General features: G+C 31.5%; 1 protein-coding gene and 1 long non-coding RNA gene across 3 annotated transcripts in view; one reads left to right on the top strand and one right to left on the bottom strand.

Moving 5' to 3' along the window:
• The window catches only part of LOC140434772 (PDF receptor-like), a 1,054,707-nt gene that overhangs the window by 643,549 nt on the left and 388,976 nt on the right, over positions 1-22,182 (top strand). The gene's annotated exons all lie outside the window — the stretch shown is intronic.
• LOC140433401 (uncharacterized) lies at positions 3,830-9,881 on the bottom strand. The gene is made up of 2 exons (XR_011949954.1): positions 9,568-9,881; positions 3,830-4,075 (listed from the first exon to the last, which is right to left on the bottom strand). It is a non-coding gene; the product is annotated as an uncharacterized lncRNA (long non-coding RNA).

Below are 22,182 nucleotides of genomic sequence, written 5' to 3'. Positions count from 1 at the left end.
AATAATGACAATGGGTATAAAATATCAAGAAACGTCAAACGGTCAACGCCAACCTTCATTTTATACTTTTTAGATTTATTTTTATTTAGTACAGTTGATGCAATTGTATTATTATTTGACATACAATTTTAATCATTTACAATCAACAAAAACTAACACATACAAGAGGTTTGACTTTTTAATCAATTTAATTTATAATTTATCGAAAATAATGCCCCAATACGATCTATGAGTAAAAATTGAAAAACAATTGATTCTATCGTAGAGATAATACAAAGTGACAGTAAAGATGTTAATTTTCTACGTATTAGATTATGTTGTAGAAACTCATTTTAATTAAAATATTTGAAATTTATAACATTTGTTTAAATTAATGCCTTATAATTTGATACTTTATTATGGTTGTTCTATTTTTGGTAAGATTTGATCGTTCACTAAAAATTATTAAAAGTGCGACAACATTGTCGCATATGTCGTTTTCATTGGCTATTTATGTAGTTTGAAAATCACTTATTGCATTTTAAAAAAAAATTATACGGGGTGTAATATTTAATACGAATCCCTAAATTAATTTTTCCAAAGCCAGTCCTGGAATTTTTTAGTTAGCTAATACCAGTCGAATGCTTTATAGTAGTGAACTGTATTATGCAAAAATTAAAAAAATCAAATGAGCCGTATAAACACTACAGTAAAATGAAATAAATGGTCAAGTACACTAATCACCCTGTTAATTAATAGAAGAGGAGTTGACATTTTTTAGTGGCCACATGATATGCTCCCTGAGGGACACTACATATGGTAGAAGTATGTAAAGTTCCTCATGACTCACCCTGTATATATATAATATATATATATATATATATACAACGCTAAAGTCTAAGGATATTTTAATAATTTGACAATACCAATGACGGATAGGTTTTTTTTAGTTTTTAATAGTTTTTTTTTCATAGCTGCAAAATAAGAACCCTGAGACCAAATTTTGCTTGAATCTGCTTTACAATTTGGCCTCTGTAATTAAGATTATTGAGATATTTATTGAATAAAAAACTAAAGAACTGATTAATTTTATTGTATTGTTTGTTATGTCTATTTCATTAAATGTTATAAAATCAGTAACTGTGTTTAATCCAAAATAAATTTTAATATCAGTATACTCCTTCACGGAAGAAGCTAAGCTAGGAAAGCTAAAAATGCGAAAATGTGCGATGCAATTAAAATATATTAATAGAATACCTTAAACAATTTTATTTCACGCATAAAACAAACCAAATATAAATATAGCTTCTTTTTTATCCTAATTGAAAACTGCGCCAGCCAAAATTAATTCACTTTACCAAATGACCTATACTACCTTAAAAACTTCCGTCCAATACATGTCAATATTGTCATTTCAATCAGTTGCTATCAACAAGTCCTCGTAGACACTTTGTCTCAGGACAAGCAACCTCATGTAGAGTCTTACTTTGCCATGTTATCAATTCCACTGGTAACTTTAACATCTTAACATATAAGATCGAATAATGTAACCTAAATTTAAACTAATAACATTTAACGCGTTTTTACTGAAATATTTAGTGTCTCAAAATATGTACACCTAGTCAGTATTAACCACATTTTGTATTAACTTTGGTCAAAATTTAAATTTCACGTTCTCTTTAATTAAAGTGGTTATATACTTTTAGATCACACTAATGATGGGATATCGATTCCGAAAACGTTTTGTGATATAGCGCTATTGGATGTTTTAATTATATACCTTTTATAAAGGATTTTAAATAAAATTTTTTGTGATACATGGCCAGCTACGGGAACTTAGTTTCCTTGTGGATTTAAAAAACTTTTTTTTTTATTTTATTATTTACTGTTCTGTTTCAAAATTTTTTATCTGTGTAAAATTTTGTTCCCATATTTTAATAAACCGATTAACAAAATAATATATCCAAAATAGAATACAGATAATTAGTTAATTATAAATAATAAATGTTGATATTTGTTGTATCTATCAATTTTAAAATTTATTAACTGGAAATAAACGGTTTTTCGGTAATACAATTTCGGTGATTTGATTAAAATTGCTGAAATGTTTGTCCAATATTATATATAGTCCAGTCACTGTGAGGAAAAGAGGTCAATACCTCTAAATTGTTTATAACTGAATCGATTTTGCTAAAAATTTGGAATTAGGCTTATCTTACCTAGCTCTTCAAAAGTTATATATGCGCTAGGTGAGCTTTTTGTTCTAAAGGGGTGAAATCACCTCTTATAACCCCAGACAACCAGCCAACCACCCCAGAAGTAGAAGCACCCATCGGCACCATATAACTGTTTTTTGAGTTATTTACTACCCACTGTAAAAATTTCAGATAAATCGGTGCAGTTATAAAAAATTTAAAGGGAAAATGCCACAGTAACTGGACTAATATATAAATAGTATGTACTTATTCAAACACTTAGTTAGATTAAAATTATTCAAGGAGGATAAACTCACCCAAGCTACTAAGGATTTCATAAATAAAAGTAAATTGAAAGATAATTACACAGATAATTTGACAGCTAAACACAGATCTTAAACATCTTAAAACCAATTCGAAAACCTTCCCAAAAATTGAAACACTTAGACATAGCTCAAGCCATTGACCAAATAACAGTTTAAAGGTTTTGTGCTAAAAAGAGTAAGATGTTTTAAAAAATTTTGACTTAGAATTGTATAAACGAAAAGAACTTCAGATCCTAATCACAGTCAAATACCTAGTCCAAAATGTAGACACAGAAGACATCCCAGATATCACAGATGAAATAAAAAAGAACTCTCTCGGAGATGAAAAACAATAAATAACCTGAAGAAGGTGGGTTAGTCATAGAAGAAATCAAAGAAGGAGAAAAATTATATGTGTTGAAAAAGATGTCCAATATTTGTTTTACCAGAGGCGCGAATGGTATATTACAATATTAAACATAATGCATAAAAAATGTGACATTTCAGACCGTAACGAACTACAGACCAATTAGTTTCCTCTTCTATACATATAAACTGTTATGAATAGTGCACAAAAAATAAATTTTTAACTATCGTGTTACTGGTTTTTACATATGGTGCAGACACACTAACTCAGAACAATAAATAAATTAAGAGTTATACAACAAGCTATGAAAAAATTAATGTTAGGTATTACCATCGAGATGAAGTACCAAAACTAAAAATAAGGAAAAGAACAGAAGTCACGGTTACATTTAAAAAAATAGCCATGGCTAAATAGTCCAGACATATAGCCAGATTTACGGATGATAGATGGATCAGAAGATTTCGGAACGACGACCAAGAGATAAGATGCATATTGAAGCAGAAGACGCCTACCAACTAGGTGGACAGATGATATAAGGCGCATCACCACAAATTGAATGCAAGAATCTGAAGATAGAAATAGGCAAAAAAATTTACGGGAGTTCTACGTTTAGCAGTGACGAATATAGGCTAATTAATAATAATAAATAAGCCTTGTCTTGTTCTATGTTACCACATTCCATGTATTGAAACATAATAATACATAAAGTAGTTTATATATTTAAATTTTTGCTCATACTTGGTTTTAACATTTATCATTAGCCTTTTTTATTATACTTTCGTCTTTCTATCTTTAATTTACTTTATTCATTTTCGTGTAGTTCTTCTCTTTATATTTTCAATTATAGATTTAAAAGAGGTCTAAGTAGCATCCTCTCTACATCAATCAGAAAAAAATCTCTCCTCTTTGCTTTGTTGTGATCATTCTTTGGTCGCAGCCTTTATCTTTGAAGTATTTTCGAGCCCGACAAAAAAAAACTAAAATAAAAACATATACCGAAACTCTCACTTTACTATCAAATCACCATTTTACAATACAAATTTGACTATCCCCTTCTTCTAGATGGGCTTCTTTTCCTAGAGCGGCTTCTTCGTCTGCTTCGGCTGCGTCTTCCTCTACCTCTGCGACCTCTACCTCGCCCTCTCCTTCTTCCTCGTCCTCTTCTTCTTCCTCTACAGGCAATAGTCGATGTTTTTCCACGATTTCTTATTAAACTTCCCAAAGTGTATCTAAAAAATAAATGCTTGATTTAGTATGTCTTCATGATAAAGAAAACAAATAACATAATGAGGAAAAGGGGGAAAATACATATAGAGAATGTAATTTCTTAACCACTTTGGTATTAGAACAAATAGTTGGAAAAATTTAGGAAAAATGTAAAATTCTACTTTTAATCAAAAACTGCAAAAGCCAAATAAAGACAAGGGTTCCATATAAACTAATTTGTTTAAACTGTTTAGTAAATAGCATTGTATGAAATTGTTACAAGAAAATAATCTAAATGTCGCTTAAAACAATATCTACAATATTTTTAATGAGGACACAATCATGGCAGTGAAACATGAAAGACCGCTAAGTGGAAGTAAAGCATTGTTTATGAAAATAGCGAATTGAATAGAAAGGATTTAGAAAACTAAACGATAAGTGCTTAAAAACAGTTCTTACATTTGTTCTTGTTCTTAGAGAGTGACTATAATCAGCTGTAAGAACAGCAACTCTATATTTGGAAGGTTAAATATATTTCAAATATAAATATAAAACAATCAACAAAAAAATTAAAAATAAACTTAAAAATAATAAATTCATCAATTTTTTGTAATTTTAAAACAATTCACTAAATTATTTATATTATTTTCAACTGGGAACGGATCAGGATTTGACAACTACATAGTTAGCCAACAAATACAAAATGTAAACAGCCAACCACATTAAATTCATTCAATGGTAAATTATTAATGCAGTTTCTAAATAACACACAAAGTCAACAATAAATCAACAATATACGGAGTTATTCACAAATCTCCTCACAAACCCAAGGTATGTACAATATGCAAATAAAACAACCCACCATATCTTCCACCAATATAATATTTCCTCCAAATCATAAAATAATATATAAATTAACAAAATGGACCACACAACACAAATATAAATAACAGAAGTAGCTAGGAATAATACAGAATATCATCAACAAGCGATGACGAGAAACCGCAAATGTTTCAACAAAAAAGTAATGGCAAGTAGTTAAAAAATACCAAACGCAGGAAAATCCGATCAAATTTAAAAATAAACAAAGAAGATAATACTATTAGATAATCGAATAAATATAATACCCCAAAGGATACCCAAAAACAGCACCAAGAGAATCTAAACCAGCACTAATATTTGTTTACGGTATAAGGATATAACTTACATAATAAAATTTACATAACTAGCTGGAGCTAAACCAGGACCATGGCAAATAATACAGTCAAAATAAAATAAAGCGACCCAGAAATATACAGAAAATTATCAAGGTATATAAGAAAGAAATAATTATTTATTACACACATTAACCGAAGAAAGAAATAACCTGACTCTGTCAGAAGAAAGACTCTGTCGTAATTAAGTATCTTCATTATTCAAATACAATAGAATATATCAAAGAAGAACTAACAAAGCTGGGTCACAAGGTAATAAACATCACTAATCCCAAACGTAGAATTACAAAGAGCTCGTTAGTATGTTATTTGTTGACCCTGAAGCATCAGACAATAACTAAGATATATATAGAATCAAGAAATTATAACACTGCAATGTAAGTTAAACCACTCATAAAAGAAAACTGTAATATCATCCAATGTATTAAATTTTAATTATATGGCTATTTAAAAACATATTGTGATAAATCATATGCATACGTTAAATGTGGAGGACAGTACAGTACTCCACACCATCCTCAAGACTCAAAGGTCCACTGCTGAACATATGCCCGTTTTTCGTGTTTCCAACCCTGTCTGTCTTGAGCCACTATCATCCAGTTTCTATTTTTTTTTAATAATCAGCCCATCGTGTAGGTGGTCGACTGACGCTTCTCTTGTCTTTCCTTGGTCTCCATTCCAATAACCTCCTTTGTCCATCGTCAATTCATCATTTTAGCTATGTGTCCTGCATATCCCCATTTTCGTCTGACTATCCTTTTGATGACGTCAGTCACCTTGGTTCTTCTCCTGATCTCTTAGTTTTTTTATTTTGTCTCGCAGACTTATTCCTAACATGGATCGTTCCATTTTTATAACACAGACTCATAACATAGTACAGAAAGCTGTAAAAACAACAAGAACACACCAGCCACATATACTTTATGTAGAGTGTATCGCCCAGCTAATTATAAAGGACACAAATATTATCGTAATTTAAATAGAAATAAAAATAACGCACAAAGTATGTATAATCATTACCAAAATATGTCGCAAGTACGTAACAGATACTTAATTGCTAATACCGTAATACCAAATTTAAGCTATGCTAATGTAGTATTTACTATAGAACGTCATGCTACTCCTTCAGATAACTAAAATTAAAATTCTATTCTTATAAAGATTTTAAAAGAACTCAAACCTATTTTTAATTAAATCTTGCAACAAAAATAGTATGATAATAATATTCTAACCAAACTCGTATACAAATAAAATTCTTTCTACGAGTAGCTGAATGGAATTCCAATGGCCTGCTGAAGTACAAGTTAATAATTAATATTTCTACAATAAAATCTAATACATATATTATTAAGTGAGACACATTTTACAGACAAATCATATTTTTAAATATCGCATTATCTAACGTACCATACTAACCACTCAGACAAAGTATGTGCTTTACTTTACGAAATAACAATTGCAGCAGTATATTGCTCTCCAAAGTACAATATTAAAAAAACAGATTTCGAATTCTTCTTTAATACGCTAGGCCTACAATTTATCGCAGCTGATGACTTTATTGACCTAGTTGCCCACACAATACGCAAGCTAGAAGAAATGTATACCACCTTGTCAAACGCCTCAAAAAATATGGGCCTGCAAGTAAATGATGAAAAAACTAAGATAATGGCATCAACACCACACAATAGAGCCAAAAACATGCCAAAAATTCACGCTTGATAACTCTACCTTTAAAGTGGTGGACAAATTCACATACTTAGGCTACCTGATCACCAAGGAGAACGTCATGACGAAAGAAATTAAGCGAAGAATAATCCTAGTAAACAAATGCTATTTTGTACTGAGTAGACATATGAGAAGCAGAAACTTAAGCCAAAAAACAAAAATAACTATATACAAAACCCTTATATAACCGGTGTTAACATATGGGTCGGAGACATGGACCCTTTCCAAGGCAGATGAAAATCTTCTGCTTATATTTGAACAAAGGATCCTGAGAAGTATATATTATGGTATATATTATGGTATGGTACAAGATATATCATAGATATAAACATATATTTGTTGGTAAAGAGACTCTTTATAAAAATAGGAAGACTAAGATGGGCACGACATCTGGCAAGATCACAGCAGAACAACCCTTCTAGAAGAATTCTTATGTCACAACCTGTGGGAAGTAGAAGTAGGGGTAGGCCAAAAATCAGATGGAAAGATGATGTACATGATGACGGTAGCCAAATGGGCACAGCTAACTGGCACCATAGAAGATCTACAGATTGATGACAACGTAACAATCAAAGGAAAGGATCAATTCAAATACCTGGGGTTCATAATCACGAAAAAGGCAACAACAGAGGAAGAAATTACACAAAGATTAGGACAAACAAGAACAGCAATCCGACAACTTAACTTAGTATGGTGTGATAGACACCTAAATATGAAGACAAAAACGCAGATTTATAAAACATTAGTGCGAAGTATTATGACATATGGGGCCGAAAATTGGATCATAAACAAGAAAAACAGCAGTAAGATAATAGCAACAGAGATGGAATGCCTGCGAAGATGCTGCAGAGTAACAAGAATGGATAGGAGAAGTAATGACGAAATAAAGCAAAGAACATCAATAGAAACAGACATACTAACATATATAGAACAAAAAAGACTAAAGTGGTATGGACATGTAAGAAGAGCTAGCGACAGCAGATGGATAAAAAGAATAACCGAATGGAGCCCCATAGGAAGGAGGAAAAGAGGACGACCCCGAAAATCCTGGAGGAACGAAGTAGACGACGCCATGAGTAAGAGAGGACTAAACGATGGAGAATGGAACAACAGAGAGAGATGGAAACGGTTGAGCGAGGGAAGGTAGTGAATACTGTAGAATCCCTAAATATATAACTGGCACCAGTTGGCAATGGATAGAACTGATAACAACAACAGCAAAAACGCTTAAAGAATTGACTAAAAAGGGTACAGTAATCCTTACATATATATTTAACGCAATATTAAGGTATACCTTATTATTGACCTAACAATTTAACAATTGCAGAAATACTTTCATTTACAAAACCAGAAAAGGATTCGGTAAAAACTCATCCTTTCGACCTATCAGTCTATTATCAAGAATGTCCAAATTATTAAAAAAACTTTTAATAAAAAGAATAGATCCAGATTTTATAGGCGTAGACTGGATACTAAATTATTAGTTTGGACTTTAACGAGAACATTCAACTATCCAGCAATGCTACCGAACAACCCTTAAAATCAACACCGCATTGGAAGAAAAGGAATATTGCCCAATGGTATTACTAGATGTAACTCAAGCTTACATAAAAGATACCTTTACAAAATAAGGTTTGCCATAAAGGACTTCTTTATAAAATTAGACAAATATTACCACCATTCTTTCGAATACTTTTATCATACTTGGCAAACCGACGGTTCAGAATAAAAGGAAATGGATAAATATTAAAAATGTATCCCATTAAGGCGGGAACTCCGCAAGGCAGCGTCCTGGGACCTCTATTATATTTATTACATACGTCTGATATACCAACTTCAAATAACGTAACAATTGGGATATTTGCAGATAACACAGTAGCACTTACAACTCATACATCAAAATAGTAACACAAAAACTACAAGACTTGAGGAAAGACACAGGACAAAAACAACCCAATACCTTTGGACTACACCTGGACCAAACCCTGTGTTAGAAGGAACAAAGAAAAGAAATATAATTAAGGCAAAAAGAAATCAATTGGTTAATTGGAAAAAAACTCAACAAATGAAAAAAAAAAAAGCTGTCAATAAATAATAAAATTTTAATTTATAGAACAGTTATAAAACTAATATGGACATAGAGCTGTGGGGCTCTATTTAATATTGCTCTAATGGAGAGATGTCAATCAAAAATCTTAAGAGCAATTTTTAATGCACCGACAGGACCCTAACTCATCACATTAACTTATAGGTTAATCTTTATTCTGATTGTTAATTTATTAGTTACAATAAAAAAAATATATAATAGGTAATATCGATTTGTAATAATCTAAAAACTAAGATCTTTAGAAGAATAGTTAAAACAAATTGGTGATGTATTTGTATTTACTGTATGCTAAAAGTAAAAATTAAAGGTCAGCTGTAAGTAAAATCATTTAAATATTCTATAATAAACCATTTATGTAATATTCTGAGGGTAAAAGTGAAACGTCAGACATAAGTCAAATGGTTTACATACTATATAATAAATCACTTCAATGATATTCTAATTTTAATTGAAACATATATTTACTTACCTATTATTTTTCTTTTGTATAGCTCCTATGGCTGCAGCTTTTTGAAGAACTGTAGTAATTTTGTCAACGTCAGAACCATCTTTCGGGTGAGCAGTTTGTATGCATTCGTGTAATCGTTTTAAAGTTAGGCCACCGGATTTTTTCAGAAGAGTAAACACCGTTCTTGCAAGCTTACGCGTGAGTATGTTCTTAGACATCTTTACTTTTAAATTTTGTCGACAGAATTTGGATTACCGACAATCTACTACCGATTTCAGAAACAAAATGGCATTTTATAAATACACAAGCGATTACCTTGACGATAAAGGTAACGATTAAAAACATACCACTTTAAAATATTATTGAAATATACTCTAAATGCAATATTCTCATTCGTCAATAGAAGTATCTTTCTAATTATAATAGGTAGTCAGCTTTTGATATTGTAATTAACTTTAAAATTGGCTTGCTTTGTGAATAATAATGCTTCTTTTCCCCAATGGCCTTTTGCCCTTCAGTAGACAGACAAATTTCTTTAATTTTTCTGTTCTCGTCATTCTATAAAATAATGGTTTTATTGATAAGTGTTACGTTTTTGTCTGGTTTTAAATTAAGATCACCATACTTTGTGATTATTTTATTACATTTAATACGCATATTATTGCTAATTCTCAAGGAAAATGAAATTTCTGTAATTGGCTATATACTATAAATTAAAAAAGTTTTATTAAAAAATCCTTTATAAAGGGTACATAATTAAAAATAGCCTTTCAGGCTACATCACAGAGCGTTTTCGGACTAAAAAAGCATATCATCAGTGTATAATTACCTGGAATAAGTATTACCGCTTTAGAAAAAGCAAACATAAATGTTTATTTATGACTAAGGTTGACAAAGCAATGTGATTATATACTTACCAGGTATATATAAGTCAAATCACTAAACATCTGGATGAAAACCCTTAGAAAGTTACAAAATTTGTTTTGTTTTACATTATTGTAAAAAATATTTTGTGATGTTAACGTATTTAACCCTTATCCGGATAAGGTCGGTCCAATGGGCCCGAGACGCCAATTCGTCTATCATAAACTGATAAAAAAATTTTATTGAATTTTATGCATCACTGAATTTGTTTAGAAGTATGTTTCCTTCAACATAGTTATGAGTTTTTTTTTAATTATTGAATCTAAAGTAGGCTAACATAAATACATGTACCTAGTGGGGTGGGACAAGGATAAAAATATATTGAGAAGGACCTTTATGTTGTAAATTACCATTTGGAAAGTAAATGCTAGATGCATGTATGATGTTGAGTTATTAATTGACATAGCCAGACAGTTGAACTGGTTTGTGTCAGTATAGAGTTTAATGTAGAAATCTATGAAATAAAAGTTTTGAAGAGTTATATTGTAATATATAATTTATCTTGGAAGTCAAACATACTGAAAATTGAAAATCAGGGACAAGAAAACTATTATCAGGCTAATAGTATGTTATGGATTGGAGATATGGGTAATGACCAAAGACAAAAAACGAAAGCTGAAAGTCTTTGAAAGAAAAGTCATGAGAAAGATATTTGGACCTATTAACGAAAACGGAGTATGGAGATCCAGGTACAACCATGAACTTTACTAACTGTCACTAAGGCACCGATCTCAGAATTCATTAAACTTCGGAGACTTCGATGGGTTGAGCATGTAGTGTGAATGGAGATTGAAAGATTGCCAAAAAGAAATAGATAGTAAAATGCAGGACGCAAGACCAAAGGAAGGCCACGGAAAAGGCTGGAAAGGATGAAGGTATAGTTTGAAGGAGCGATTTGTGGTGTGGCGCCATTGGAGAGAGAGAGATAATAATTTATTTTAAAATACTGTGTTTAAACGTGTATAATGATTATTAAGATGGAGCGACAATGAAAATATTTAGGTTGTAGGTAGGCAGGCATTAAAAAAATGCACTTTAAGAGGAATCGAGGCTTTCAAACTCTGGTTATACCGAAGAGGGTGCCAGCACATTTATTAGCCACCCTAATTTGAGACATATTTTTATAAAACAAACTTATATATTACTACTAACCTTTTAATTATATCATATTAGTGTGTAATATTTAGTAATTTTTATTATAACATTGGATTATAATGAAATAGTTGTTGATATCAACAAAATAATAAATTTTGCTCATATAACCTGTTTGATTCTTCTTCTTCTTCTTCTTCTTTTTTTGGGCTATGTTCTAGACAATTTACCCAGTTTACTTCGAGGGTAGACACTTTTTGTCTTGCTTCAGCAATCAGTGTCTACCTACACTTATATTCTTCCTTTGTTTGTTTAAGGTTATTCTACATGTATACTTGTGCTGGTTTTTTTTTTCTTCACAGGCTAAAATATTAGTAATATAACACAACAAAGGTATAAACTTTTCTCGCTCGGGGGTAGCGTCCAAGCTTTGCACACACCAGAAATGCTACTTTATAATTTAATATTAAAGGTAGAAATAAAGTTGCATAAGGTGTTGATTGTATTTTCATTAATATTTGTGAGAATTGTACAAATATTTATGGGGGTGGGAAGTTTAGTTTTAGCTAATTCGGCATACAAGTCAAAGTGTGGGTTTTGATTTAAGTGACATTCTAATAAAATATGGTTTAAGCCTCCCACTTGGCCACATTCGCAATAAGGATCATCTTTGACTCCAATTCTGAATAGATGAAGAGGGGATGAGCAATGGCCCGTTCTCATACGGATGATTGTAGTTAAATGTCTCCTACTGATATATGCGAATTTATTGAACCATGGTAGTGTGTGGATTCGTTTATTAATTTTGGCATAGAATGAATTGCTTGTGCCATATCCTTCGTACCATTCAGCTGCCCAATTAGACCAAATCTCTCTTTTCAAGTAGGGTGTAAAATTTGAAAACTCTAGCTTGATATTCATGGGAATATTCAGGGAACGACCTATATTGGCAAGTTGGTCGGCCTTGTAGTTTCCAGTGATACCAGTGTGTCCTGGGATCCATGCTAGTAAGATTTTGATATTATTGTTCCTTGCTAGGATAATTCCTCTTTTCGTTAAATACGATATATGTTCTGTATCTTTAGAAAACCCTGTTTTTTTAATTTTTTGTAGTGCACTTTTGGAGTCAGAAAAGATAATGGCTTCTGTGATATTTTGTTCCCGTATAATTTGGACTGCATGATTGATCGCAGTAACCTCTGCTGTACATATTTGGGTATGATTGGGTAGTTTAGATGAAAATAAATAGTTTATATCTGGGGAAAAAACACCAAATCCCGCATTTCCCATTGTGTCCGTTGAGCCATCTGTAAAGAATTTTTTGTATGAATGGAATTTTTTAACTAAGTTCACAAAATTCATAAGATTGAATTCATTTTTTGTAATATTTTCATTCAGAATTCCTAATGGTTGAAGTTGTAGTTCCAAGTCATATTCATGGCAAGGAAGAAGTTTACTGGAATATAGGTTCTGCAAATAAGGTTGGATTTTTCTGATAGTTGCTATCAATATGGGTTTTTCCTTATTTCTCCAGTATTTATTGTCCATATTACAAAGTGCTTCTAATTCAATGATTGATTGAATGACAGGGTTGTTTTTAATGCTTAGGTTTTTTAGCAAAAATTTTATGGTGAGCCATTCTCTTCTGTATTTTAATGGCAGTTCTCCAGACTCTGATAACAAGGCTTGGATTGGAGTTGACTTCATGCATCCTGTGATAATCCGAATACTTTGGTAGTGCATCTGATCTAGTTTCTTCAATATATATTTAGGGCACGTAGATAGGAATTGACCCCCATAGTTTAAATGACTTAGGATAAGTGCTTCATGGATCAGTTTTAATATTTTTGGGTCACTGCCCCACCATGTTCCACACAAGGCACGCATTACATTCAGTGCTTTACCTATTTTGACTTCCAGCTGGTTAATGTGTGCTTTCCATTTAAGGTTCTTCTGTAAAACCATTTCTAGGTATTTAATTTTATCTACCCACTCTATATGCTGACTCTTATAACTGATATTTCCAGGCATTATTTTGGTATTACCCCTTGTAAACAAGATAGCTTTAGATTTGCCCACAGAGATGTTCAAATTATGATTGTCCAGCCAGGCTTCAAGATTGACTAAATATTTGTTTAATTTTGATATCATATTTTTAACATTCACTCCCTTGATTAGAATTACAAAATCGTCAGCATACTGTATGACTTTAGCATTTTTGGGGAACACTTCGTGTATTGAGTAGGTATATATGTTAAATAGCATTGGACTTAATGGTGATCCTTGTGTGAGTCCAGTGCTAGTGGTATTTGGGCCATGTACTAACCCAGAGTTATCTTTGACAAACAGTTCTCTGCATTTTAAAAAGTCATATATGAGGTTAGCTAAATCATGTGGTATATCCAAATGTATTAATGTAGAGTACAGTTTGTCAATATTAACATTATCATATGCTGAATGGATATCCAAGAATATTCCTATTGTACATTCATTATTACTAAATGATTTTTGGATTTCAGATGTCAAAAAGGATAGACATTCTAAACATCCTTTACCCCTTCTAAAACCTAGCTGCAATGGTCTGAGGATTCCCTTATTTTCTATACGCCATTCCAACCTATTTTTGATCATTGATTCTAAAACTTTACCTACACAAGAGGTGAGGGCAATAGGCCTATAGTTAGTTGCAATGAGTTTATCTTTCATAGGTTTTAGGATTGGAATTATTAATGACTGTTTCCATTCAATCGGAATGGTCCCTGTACTTAAGCATTTGTTAAAAATTTGTAATAATAGTAATGATCCTGAATGAGGTAGATTTCTAATCATAGAGTATGAAATTAAGTCAAGTCCCGTAGCAGATTCCTTTTTAGAATTGATTATGAATTTGTATTCATTAAAGGTAAAAGGGGAACTTGTATTGCTAGTTTGTATACTTTGTTGATGTAAATGTATACTGGGAGGAGCCAAGGAATTCAGTATCTCTTGTGCCATATTAGGATCAGGAAGGGAGTTAATTGGGCTATTACCATATCCAGCTATTTTCCTAACTTTATCCCATATTGTCTTGATTGGCGAGTTTCTATTAAGACCTTCTGCAAATTTCCTAAAATTATTCTTTCTTTTTTCTTTAAGAAATCTTCTAGCTATAGCACATTTGTTTTTTACTATTAAATAATTTTGTAAGTTGGGTGTTGATTGGAATTGCTTTGTTGCCTTAATTCTGTCTTTAATGACTTCAGCGCAAGATTCGTCCCACCATGGGATATGATACTGTTTATTAACATTTGATTTGTACAATGGGATGGACAACTGTGCAGCTTCATTTATTAGATCTGCAAATGATCGGTAGTTCTCCCCTGGAAATGATGTAAATGATGACTCTAATACTGAGGTATATTGGTTCCAATTAGCTTTTTTGAAGTTTCTGTTATTCCTTGGTGGCATGTGGATGGTAATGTTTTGGACACCAATTTTGCACATTGTGGGTAGGTGATCACTAAATCCTAGGTCAGGAATTATTTGCCATGATGATCTGGTAGCAATATTCTTAGATGTTATTGTTAGATCCACAGCTGATGATCTTTTTGGAGGTGGTGCTATTCTGGTATATGAACCATCATTTAAAAAAACTAGTTCCAGCTCATCTAATGTTTGGAAGATGTTTCTCCCATTGGAATTATTACAAGGGCTACCCCAAGCCTCATGCTTGGCGTTCAGGTCTCCCATTATTATTACTGGTTTGTTGATTTCCTGGATCAGTTTTATCCATTTTTGTTTAGATATGGTATTTGCATTAGGGAAATAGGCATTAAGTAGGTTAATTTGGAATTTAGGTAGGAAGATTGCTTGCAGTTGAGAGTTGTTATTAAATTTATTACATACAGATATTTCATAAAATTCTACTTCATTCCTAATAAGGATGGCTATACCACCATATGAATCATCTCTATCATCTCTAATTACTTGATAGCCCTTGCATCTGATTATATGGTTATTATTTAACCATGTTTCATTTAGCAATAATATGTCAGGATTGTATTCTTTGATAATTATTTTTAAGTTATCCACATTAGCATTATATGATCTCATATTCCATTGTATTATAGTCAAAGGAGTGAAAGCTTTATTTTTTATTTTTATTTTGGGCTTAGTATTCTGAAGCATCAGATACTGTCCCATCTTCCATTAACTCATAGGTTATGTTATTTGTTGAGCTGCTTTTAATTGTTTTATATTGTGATACATTAGATGAGTTAGGGTATAAGTTTCTTAGCAAGTTGTTTACAAAAGATAGTACCATCTCTTTATGTTGTGGTGGTAGTAATGACATTGCATGGGAGATTCCATGTTCAGTTTCCTTATTTGCACTGTATCCTTTTGATGTTGATGGCATTGATTGAGAATTTGTTGCCCAGTTCAATCTTCCCTCCGGATTAATTAATTGAGCACTATGTTGTTTTTTGTCATATCCGGTCATGTTTGGTTTCCTTCTTTTGGTGGGTTGAGATTTGACGATTTGGTTATATTTTGGTATACTTGTGTCATTCTTTATGGCTTCTATTCTTCTTTCTGTGATATCTATTATATTATTAGGCTTGGATTCTGTATGCAAGACAGGAAAATTCTCTTTGTTCAAAGAGTATTCCCTGTTTTCATTTTTCGGTATTTGCATGTTTGCTTCATAATATGAGATGTTAGAGAAAGACATTAGGGCTTTTATTTCTTTTTGCCTTTGGAATTCTTTACATTTTTTATCTTTAGAGATATGATCATGATTTTTACAGTGTATGCAGTATGTTTCACAATTCGAGGCTTCCCCGTGTTGGTTTTTCCCACAGTTCTGGCACTTTGGGTTCCCTCTACATTGATTATTACTGTGACCATATAACAGGCAGTTTCCACACATTAGGACTGGGCTGACATATGGAATAACCCTCATGGGTAATCCATACACAAGCACCTCCCTGGGCAGTGCTTTTCCTGTAAATGTTACGCATATGGTGGTTGTTGGTACATAGTTTTGTTCTTTTCCCTCTTCGATAATTCTCCTATTTAGTCTTTTTATGTCAATTACTTTACAGGATACTAATTTTGTTTCGATTGCATTTTTAATTTCTACTTCAGATATTTCTTTACATATGTTCCTTATTATACCCTTACATGTGACATTGTGATTTGGGATAAAGACATCATATTGTAAACTTTCCCATCTCTTATCATTCACAAATAGATTTGCCGATTTAAAATCTTTAAAAACAACACCTAACCGGTTTTTCCCTTTACGGTTAAATTTAATAATTTGCTGTAGGTTTAGGTTAAATATTGTTTTAGCAATACTTAAGATGTGAAAATTCCCTATATTTTTGTCTTTTCCCTGTACATATACTTCGAAAGGACCGGAATCATATATATTATATTGGTTATTAATTTTTTTTCCACTTAAATCAGGCGGGGGGTCAGGAGGTTTATCAGGATCGAGGTTAGTGTTAGTGGTCTCCATTTTCGGCTGGAGGAACCGTGTCGTGTATTTTATTACTATTAAGTATGTATGCGGTAGGATCGGGTTACAAACAAAGGATTATTAGTAATAGCCTTATTATCTATATATCAAAGGAGAAACTTTGAAATGCGTCTATACACTTTGACAGTTGTTTTTTAACCTGTTTGATTTATTATGGTTGTTTGCATTGAAGTTTGACAGCGACTGTGCGAGGTTGCCAATTTTTGTGATAGGTTTGTTTCAGTTTTTAAATATATTTTAAATGATATTTATTTAAACAAATCATGAAATTTATAAATTGTCAAAACAAGTTTAATTTATGTTTTGGTTTTATTCCTGAAAAATGGAAGTGAATTCTATTATTGATATAAATAATATAACACAAAAAAGCGATACTGAATTAATTCAATATTTACAAAATATTGGATTACTTAAAGAAAAATTTAAATGTAAAGTTAGACAATGTCGACGTCTATGTCTAACTATATATATATATATATATATATATATATATATATATATATATATATATATATATATATATATATATATATATATATATATATATATATATATATATATATATATATATATATATATAATTTATATATATATATATATATAATATATATATATATATGTATATATATATATATATATATATATATATATATATATATATATATATATATATATATATATATATATATATATATATATATATATATATTTATCTTAAATTAGTTTTGGTTTCTATATTTTTATCTTAATAATATCTTAATAATATACACCGATTAATATATTTTACCTTAATTATTTTTATTTTGGTGAGGATAGGTTGAGTTCCCTTCCTGGGGTGTGAGATGACCTACCGACGTCCGTAGGACGTCATCTCACACCCCAGGAAGGGAACTCGTATATTTTTATCTTAATACTATACACCGATTAATATATTTTATCTGAATTATTTTTATTTAGGTGAGGATAGGTTGAGTTCCCTTCCTGGGAACACACACCCCAGGAAGGGAACTCGTATATTTTTATCTTAATACTATACACCGATTAATATATTTTATCTTAATTATTTTTATTTAGGTGAGGATAGGTTGAGTTCCCTTCCTGGGGTGTGAGATGACCTACCGACGTTTGTAGATCACCATCTGTCTGCTAAACATAACAAGACGTTTAATATATATTTTTTTAACATTTTCCACGATTTGCCATATCGACCTTGCACAGGTAAACTATTAGTCTATTGCATATAGTTCCAATTGTTGTATATTTACCACTGAAGCTAGTATAAAAACGTAAAGTGTTCCTTATTTATTGTTAATTTTTTTATAATAACACCGCACATTTAAGTTCTTTGTAATGAGAAAAATTACAGGAACTACGCTCGGAGATCAAAAGATAAGTGGTGAAATTAGAAGAAAATGTAACGTACAGTGTATAAATAAATGAACACAAAATTGAAAAAAAAACATGGAATAACAACATAAGCAGAATGGAGGAGACCAGTGTCATCAAAATAGCAAGAGATAAGTGGATTGACAGCCTTCCATAGAGGTATTAATCCGCCAATGAACATGCAGAATTGCTTATAAAGAGGAATAAGAAGAATTTCAGTTCTTTAAAATATAAGAAACTTATTTTTTTCTTTAAAAATTTTGTTTAATAATTTTAGTAATTTCTAAAATTTGTTAAATATAATACAGAATTTATTGATCATTTTTATTTTTCATTATTATCTAGTATTTATGTTCAATTGCTGCATTTAGATTATCATTATATTCTAAAATAGTATTTATATAAGTCGATGAGCAGAGTAATAAGTATTTATGCACGTATATTACGTAAAAAGAAGTATTCCCTTCAAAAAATATATCATAAAATTTAAATTATAGAGAATATTTGTGATACTATTACATTTTTATAGATTTGGAAACGTCGCAGTCAACTCTCAATATGGCCGCCCAAAAAGTGTGAAATTTTCAATTTTCAAAGTCATTTTTTATTTAAACAAATGGAAATTCCGCAAATTTTTTTTTGGAAATAGCTTAAAATAATGTATATTTTCAAGATTTACAAAAATTTTTCACGGAAGCGGGTGGCTGATAAATGTGCCAGAACCCCGAAGAGTATTAAAAATATCATAGACTGATAGAATTACAAATAAAGAAGTAAATTGATATAATGTTAAATTCTTGAATAAATGAACTTTGATCAAATAAAAGGCAGATATTGAGGACAGTTTTACTAATTTTATCTTGCCCAAGTACTTTCGCTCCCTAGAGCATCTTCAGGGGCATCTGAAATAAGCCAAGAAACGTTTTTTTAACTGAAGAAATTAATTAACATAAACAACAAACTCGAAGTTGATGGTAAATAAAAGTTTTTATGTGACTTACTTCGTAAATTGCGGATCATCCAACAAGAATGAAATGTTATAAACATAAAATTAAACATCACACTACAACACTACACAAGGACTAAAAATTTTTTTTAAAAATAGGCGAAGATACATTATGTACGGAAACTGGAAACAGAATGGCTCCCAGTCAACAGAAATGTTTAAGTGACAACTTGGATGGGCAGTCAAAATCATGGATATGTGATCTGCACATTTCAAAATTCTATGAAACTAAGCATTGACTAAAGATGCAACTGACACTACTATAGGAAGTCAACTGATGAAACATGAAATTATGTAGAATATTTTTATATCTCACACTCAAACCTGTCTATAATTATTAGGGTATTAGTTTGAGAGCAACTGAAGTCGACGTAAAGTATGAATGCAAGAAATAGACTAAGCAATATATTAGACAGTGGGTAGTTGACTACAATAAAATGGTCTACCAAGCACTATCAATATTGTAAAAAAGAAGAAATCTGACTATGTAATTAAATACTAAAATAGAATTAAAATTGAAGGCAAAGTATGTAAGACCCACAGTCAATGGGATAACTATAAAATTAATACATCAAAGCGTTACTCAAGACCAACTGACCAACTGTGGGAGATGTTGAAATATTCATATGTGGAGGTGGTATATCTAAATTACAAAGAGGTGTGGAGAGTGTAAATAACGCCAACTATAGTCTAATTATTGAACCTGAGCAAGCTAGTTTTGTAAATTATTGAAGAATAAAATAGTAATGTTGATCAAAGTATGAAATTAATAAATTCTTAATGGATATGCTCAGTGCAGGAAGTCTAAACAGCCGAGCTGGGTCCCCTACGAGGTGAAGCTGTAATAAAGTTTTTAAACATAGGTTTAAATTTAGTACAATTTAAATTAATTTAAGTATCAAGACAGTGAGAGTTTCCATTTGTTTCCTTTGTAATCTCCAAATCTTCCAATAAATCCAACTCCAGATAGTTTTTCTTTCTGCTAATATCATGTAAAATAGATGAACCAGTATTGATGTTAAAATTGTGTTTACTGGATAATAAGTGTTGACCAAAACTTAAACAGTTTGGTATTTTCAAATGTTCTGAAACTCTAGTGGATAATTTTCTGATGGTTCTACCTACATAAGAGGAATCACAATTATTACATTTTAATTTGTAAATACCACTTTTGTCAAGTGTCTTTATCCTATCTTTGGTGTTGATTAAAAAGGAAACTAAAGTGTTGTGTGACTTAAAGGAAATTTTAATGTTTTCAATTGTAGAAGTAAAAAGTTTAGATATTTTTTTGCAAATGTTGCTAATATAAGTAAAGAAGAAATATCTGATGTTATTTGAAGCATTAGGTTGAAGAAAACATTGTGTTGAATATGCAAGCTTTTCTGAAATTTTGAGTTTAGATCTATTTAGAAGCTTATAGATAATGTTATGATCATAATCATAATTAAAAGCAATTTGCTTAAGAGTATTAAGTTCTAAATTGCAGTTATCATTAGAAACTGGATGTTTATTGTTGTAGTGGACTGTATTCATTGAAATTAATTAATAGTCTAAAATACTGCATTTATTTATGAATTTGCACAAAAATATGAAAACAATAACAAATAGTTCTATGCTTCTTAACGGCTGGTGATGGAATGTCATTCTGTCATCTGTCGTCTGTACCGACTAGCTGGCTGGCTGGGCTGCAGTGGCGGACCGTTCAAATACAAAATGGGTTGTCGTCGACATACTCCCGGCCTTGAAAGATCCTGAATCTTTCAATTTAATGGAAGGAGAGGACATATTTTGGAGAATGACCTCGTGATGATACCTTCTTGAGTCTTTATTTTTGCAACTCTAGCGGTATTCTGCGATCCGTCATGTATGTGAGTTATTCTGCCTAGTTTCCACTTTGCTGGTGGCAGACAGTCATCTTTGATAAGGACTAAAGTTCCTTCTACTAATTCTCCCTTGGATATTTGCCACTTAGAACGTCTCTGTAGCTCGACGACGTATTCGGAAGACCATCTCTTCCAGAAACTTTGGAAATTTTGTTGGATGCGTTGAAATCTATTGAGTCGTTGTGGAATCTCTTGGAGTAGATCTGGTTCTGGAGCTAGCGTTGGCATTCTACCGATGAGGAAATGAGCGGGACAGAGTGGTGTTAAATCATTAGGATCAGGACTAATAGGACACAAAGGTCTGGAGTTGAGTACTGCTTCTATTTGTGATAGTATTGTTACAAACTCCTCGAATGTAAGATTTGTATTTTTAAGTGAACGTTTTAAGTGAAATTTACAAGATTTTACTCCGGATTCCCAGAGTCCCCCGAAATGTGGAGAATATGGCGGAATTAAATGCCATTCAATACCCTCATGTGTACATGAATCTTGTATGTGTGCATTGTTAATTTTTAAAAATCTTTTAAGTTCAGACATGGCACCTACGAAGTTTCTACCATTATCTGAGTACAATTTGGCTGGCTTTCCTCTACGAGCGATAAAGCGGCGCAAGGCAAGCATGAATGTTTGAGTGCTCAAATCGGTTACGAGCTCAAGATGAATCGCCTTTGTAGCAAAACATATGAATAATGAAATATAGCATTTATTTAATTTGGCACCTCTGCCCTTATTTTTATACAAAAACGGACCGGCGTAGTCAATACCAGTGATGGCAAAGGGAAATGTGTACAGTAATCGGTCACGTGGTAAATCACCCATGA

This window comes from Diabrotica undecimpunctata, chromosome 2 (genome assembly GCF_040954645.1).
Source record: "Diabrotica undecimpunctata isolate CICGRU chromosome 2, icDiaUnde3, whole genome shotgun sequence".
In the NCBI taxonomy this organism is placed as follows: domain Eukaryota; kingdom Metazoa; phylum Arthropoda; class Insecta; order Coleoptera; family Chrysomelidae; genus Diabrotica; species Diabrotica undecimpunctata.
This window is presented reverse-complemented; position numbering and strand designations above follow the sequence as displayed.